The following is a 6,542-nucleotide window of genomic DNA, read 5'->3' as shown; positions in this document are numbered from 1 at the left end:
TTAGACACGATCGGGGTTGCAACGGCATTAACTGCACTAACAAGCTGAACAGTGCAATGTTTAATGATTCAAATACTGCAAAGAAAATCCAATGCTGAGATGATAACAGCCCCAACACTGTGATGGATATTCTGAAAGACCTGCAGCAGGTGAGCAAGTGAATGCACCCCCTGTGTGTGTGTGTGTGTGTGTGTGTGTGTGTGTGTGCGTGCGTGCGTGCGTGCGTGCGTGCGTGCGTGCGTGCGTGCGTGCATGCATGCATGGAGGTGCCCAGATAGTGACCCCTAGTGCCCACCTATCCTGTATCCCATTTGAACATGCTGATGTACAATGTGATGTAGTAGCCTAATGCAGGTGTAAGACCATTGTGTTACAGGTATAATGCATAGTTTTCTATGCATTTCAGGGGTTTTGGGGGTTTTGACCCCCAAAAGAAATTTCGAACACTAGTACAATTACCGTAATAATCCTAAAACAATTTAAAAAATATATATATATATATATATATATATATATATTTTTTTTTTTTTTTGGGTGGCCCACCGGCCGTTTGGCGGCCCGTAAATGGCGCGGCCGTTCTGGAATTTTCCCGAATTTCCCAGTGGCCAGCACGTCCCTGCAAGTACAGCGCGTATTGACGGCACTGATCAACACACACGTTGAAAGGCTAGGACAAAGAGTTGGTTTAAAGCTGGTTTAAAGATAGCAAGGATTCGTCTGCGATATGATGTGACATCACTAATGCAGGTGTAAGACCATTGTCTTTGTATTGTGTTACAGGTATAATGCATAGTTTTCTATGCATTTCAGGGGTTTTGGGGGGTTTGACCCCCAAAAGAAATTTCGAACACTAGGGGCTGGCTCCCCCAAAATAATTAAATAACATAACCCTAACCTAACCCTAACCTAACCCTAACCCTAACCTAACCCTAAAACCAAAATGAAGTAACAAAAGAAAAAGTATCAAAATCCGCCAAAAAAACTATGTATTTGTTGTACTGTACTCTTTTCCTTGTTGTGATCTTCATTATTTGGGATTACATGGCAGAAATATGTCTTTTTTATTTTTTCCTGCAATATCTGGTGTCATTGTTACATGTAGGAATGCACTGACTGTATGTAGTTACTGTGTCATTAATATGTACTGTCCTGTCCAAAAGAACACATATATAATAATAATAAAACATTGTGACTGACCAGTGTGTTTCTGTACAGTAGAGTAGATATCTGCTCCTGTAGAACTCTGGTGTGTCTGAACAGTGTGTTTCTGTACAGTAGAATAGATGTCTGCTCCTGCTGAACTCTGGTCTGAAAACAAACACAATAAAACACTTGATACCAGAATGTTAACAGTTTCAGCTCAGGTTGTACTGTCAGGAATCACTTTAGAACTGTGTGATGCATGTGTGTGTTTACATGCATTTTAAATCATAGTCTTTGACTAACTGGTGATAACTGACACAGGGAATGTGTGTGGAGGCTTAGCCTACTGGCAGCATTCTGATATGTGGTGCTGATCACTACAGTGGATTATGAGACATTATGGCTGTTTACAATGTGACTGACCTCTGTTCACGTTCACACTGGAGTAGATGACTTGTCCTGCAGGGCTCTGGGCTGGAAACAAACAAAAGACACATCAAGAGTTAAAACATTTGACACTCTGGTGAATTAATATAAAATGTCGCACATAAATAAACATCTTCCTCAGGTTGTATCAATCACGTTTTTACATTTCTGCGAAATTGTCCGCAATGAATAGAATAATACGCATCAATTAATAGAATGTACGCATCAGAGTCAGTGTGCAAGGTGGGTGTGTGTGGTAGCGATTTTGATCGGATTACGGATTTTAAAAACACATGAAAATACGATCTTCAGTGTTCAAGATCCTTACCTCTCTTCTTCTTCCTGTCAGGATCAGCCTGCTTCACTCTCACATCAGAATATGTCACATCTCCACACACACACACACACACACACACACACACACACACACACACACACACACACACACACACACACACACATCAACGCATTGTAAAATAATCAGATCAGCTACAGTGCTGTGTGTGTGTGTGTGTGTGTGTGTGTGTGTGTGTGTGTGTGTGTGTGTGTGTGTGTGTGTGTGTGTGTGTGTGTGTGTGTGTGTGTGTGTGTGTGTGTGTGTGTGTGTGTGTGTGTGTGGCAGTGTGCACAAGACATTTGGTGTCATCCTGGACTCACATCAGAGCTGCCCCCCTCCACATTTAAAACCACCTTTTCAGACTCCCTACATACATCCCAACCCTTTGTTTACCTTTCTTTTATAGTTGTTTAACCTTTTTAACTAGTTTTTCTTAATAAAGTTGTTTTTATCTATAGTTTCTGTAAAGCAACTTTGAGAACCTAGAAAAGCTCTTTATAAATCATATATATTATTATTTGGCATCAGGCCAACACTTTACGAGGTTAGCCCAGGACACAAACATGCACACACACACACGCACACACGCACACGCACACGCACACGCACACGCACACACACACACACACACACACACACACACACACACACACACACACACACAGGGTGTATGTATAGTGATATCGAAACATGTTCGTTAACCACCAGACTTAAGGTTGCTATGGTAACCATGAGATAGAAGGAAGAGACCATTCTACATCGGTGGGAACTATGAGTTGAGGTTTTAAGGTGTGAAGAACAACAACTGTTTCAGTCCTCTGTATGAACACTCACTATGTGTTCACTGTTTGATGTTAGTGAGGATAATAATAATAATACACATTTTTTAGTATAAGTTTGTCTGTATACAAAAGGTTGAGTTGCCATTTATAAATGTGTAGTTATAGCGAGGACAGTGTTTGAATCTGAATCGTTCCACTTTCAAATGTTTTATTGGGGCTTCTTAAACAAATACAGCATTTTGTCTATTTATTTATTTTTAACTCTCATAGCACATCTCTTGTAGCTGCTGAATGAGTTTGACCCTCTGGTCTATAGACGGATTTCCGCGCGACGTCATCACACAGCAGAATGCGCAATCTGCGCATGCTCGTGGGAAACGACCCGGAAGCGCCGTTCACTCTGTTGTTGTGTTCGGGAGTTAGATAGCCATAATTTCTGCTATTATAGGCATAATAGGCATAATGCTGCTATTATATACAACCAGATCCAACTTCCAACAAATCATTTTTATTGAGTAAACAAGGTATTACAAACTACATAATTTAATCTACTTTCATTAAACCCGGTGAAGATCATTTCTTTTATGAATGGACATTTGACCAGAGCTGCTGCGGGTAATGGCGCCCTCTATAGGCTTACCCCTCCTCTGCGCGGTCATATCCTCTCATGTTTACTAACAGGAAACCCGTCTATAGAGCGTGCCAAAATTCCTGAAAGGGGCGTCAACAAGTCTCTTTTGGTAGCGGCGGACATCTTTGAGGGGTAAAAACCAGGTTGACTTAACATTGCCCAATGCCAACGCCCCCCGTGGTGACGACGCGTTGGCACGCTCTATAAAGCATCATGTATATCTGATACATTATAACTGACCTGTATTCTGGTCTATAAAGCATCATGTATATCTGATACATTATAACTGACCTGTATTCTGGTCTATAAAGCATCATGTATATCTGATACATTATGACTGACCTGTATTCTGGTCTATAAAGCATCATGTATATCTGATACATTATGACTGACCTGTATTCTGGTCTATAAAGCATCATGTATATCTGATACATTATGACTGACCTGTATTCATGTTCACTCTGGAGTAGATGACTTGGTCTGCAGAACTCTGGTCTGGAAAACACACATGAGACATCAAGTATTAAAACATTTAACACTATTATCACTAATGTGAAATAGTGATAATATGATGCCTATCACATCCCACGGGGGAACTTCAGAGTTTTCCAGCTTCACCCAGCTGAGTGCTGACCCACAGAGGAGTGCAGAGGGGGGAGCAGTGAGGGGTTAAAGGGAGATTTCACTTTCAAAAAATGTTTGGGTCATTTTATCGTCTACTCAGGCTTTTGGGAGTATGCCGGACAGTTTCTAAGTTGCTTGATTCGGTATTTAGATATTTGATATTAATTTAATCAGACAAGCCTATACAAACCCATTGTAACGTCAAACACCTGTCCTTGGTTCTGGTGACTGATATTGTCCTTCTAAGGAGACCATGTTTTTTCATTTACTTTTTTCATGTATTTAAAAACATCACACCCTGTGTGAAGGAAGCGGTGCCTTTGGGGCGGGGCTTAACTCATTTCAGTTTGTCCCTATTGGTGGTCTGAGTCCACTTACCAAATTTGTACTTGGTAGCGTGCTGCAAACTGGAATAATGGCTGTTTAAAGCCCAGCCAATGGGCAGACAGAGGGGGCGGGGCTTAAGTAATTACAGTTCGTCCCTATTGGTGGTTTTAGTCCATGTACAAAATTTGTACTCCGTAGCATGCTGCAAACGTGAGTTATGGCTGTTTAAAGGCCAGCCAATGGGAAGACAGAGGGGGCGGGGCTTGAGCAATTCATGCTCGTCCCTATTGGTGGTCTAAGTCCACATACCAAATGTGGACTTGGTGGCATGCTGCAAACTGGAGTTATAGCTGTTTAAAATCCCGTGCTCATCCCGTGCTCATCCCGTGCTCATACGGGCGGATGGACATAACATACGCTGGGGGTCCCTGGACCCCTCTTTGATAACCAGTGGCATGTGTGGCCAATGAGAGGAGAGATGGCATAGGCAATCTCCAAGTCTGTGTGTGTGTGTGTGTGTGTGTGTGTGTGTGTGTGTGTGTGTGTGTGTGTGTGTGCGTGTGCGTGTGTTTGTATGTGTTGCTTCTTTGCCGTGCTCATCCCGTGCTCATAACATACGGACGGACGGACGGACGCTCATACGGACAAAGTCAAGTGTAGAGCGGTTGGCACCGCTAAAAATGAAAAAATAAATAAAGAAATACAATAAAGAAATGACAAAATAAATGAATAAAGTAATCTAAAAAACACGCCCCCTCACGTATTAAGAGGGCAGGATGAGTCACCAGAACCAAGGACAGGTGTTTTTGATGAATCTAACATAAAAAGGAGTTTGAAGTTATAATGGGTTTGTATAGGAAGGGGACGTGTCTGATCAAATGAATATCAAATATCTAAATACTGAATCAAGCAACTTAAAAACTGTCTGGGGGGATGACATACGCCTGAGTAGACGATTTGAAAGTGAAATATCCCTTTAAGTGTCTTGCTCAGGGACACTTCGACACATGGAGAGCTGGAATCGTACCTGGGACCTCCAGAGTCCTAGGAGGGCTCACTAGGTCGTCGGGTTAGGCATGTAACCCGAAATACCCGGGTTCAGACCCGTACCCGGCTCGGTCACGGGTCCTTTCACAAGAAGTGACTCCGGGTCCGGGTCGGAGCCGGTACAGTCCGTCTCGGGTCTCGGTTCTCCGACTGTGAAATGGACGGTTCCACTAATACCCGAGTGGAGGGAGGGAGGGGGGTCGCTCAGAAGACTGGCAGTGACGCAGTCAATGACTGGCTGCTATTTATATTATTATATCACTACATAATGTTATATCAATGACCTAAATGGCGATATATATTAACAAGGAAAGGATGATTACAAAATCTTTATGTCTGTATTATTAGCCTTGATGATCGTCTTGACCCAAGGCTCTGTCTGTATCAGAAATTACTTTGGACAGGAGGAAAACTTTAGTTAAACTTGCAGAGTGATGCATTACTTTACCTGAGTAACATCTTCTGATAGTTGTACTTGAATGTTGACATGAAATAATAATCCTGTTTAGTGTTTCACTACCACGAACAAAGACTACAGCGCAGGGGCGTGCTGGGACCAAAATTCGGCTCTGGGATCTTCCGAACCAGCCCACGGTTTTGTCAGGGGGGGGGGGGGGGTCGTTTTAACCCAGCAACCCTATGTAAATTACACCACTGCTGAAAAACGTCCCAGCCCAACAGTAACGTAAATCTTTTTTTTTGGGGTGGCCCACCGGTCGTTTGGTGGCCCGTTCTGGAATTTTCCCGAATTTCCCAGTGGCCAGCATGGCTGTTACCGGTATACTCTGCAAAGCACAATGGAAACTCCAAAGCCAATTATAATCTTAAACAACATTAAATGTTGGTTTGAAATTAACGTGGATTATAATTGGCAATGAAGATGGATTACACAAATCTAGAACGTGGATTTATTTTGTATTTATAAACTGTCCACCAGGCATGCAATGCTCATTTGGTATGTTCTTGCACTCTATTTCAATGACGTGACGCACACGTCACTTAACACCTACACTGCAAGTCACACAATGGACAATTGATATGAATCTATAGACTTATTCCTATGTTCATTCACTAGGTGTGAGTCGGGAGCCTTTGAAAACTTTGAGGTGTGAATTTAAAGTAGTTTTAAATCTATGCGTGTGCTCCTGGTCAAATAGGTTCCGGCACGGCATGCAAGGCCGTCCAAGGTTCAAGGTTTCAAGGTTTCTTTATTTTGTCATTAACA

This window comes from Gymnoscopelus microlampas, assembly GCF_963454915.1.
Source record: "Gymnoscopelus microlampas genome assembly, chromosome: 9".
NCBI classification, from domain to species: Eukaryota; Metazoa; Chordata; class Actinopteri; order Myctophiformes; family Myctophidae; genus Gymnoscopelus; species Gymnoscopelus microlampas.
The sequence above is the reverse complement of the archived record's forward strand: the minus strand, read 5'-3'. Positions refer to the sequence as shown.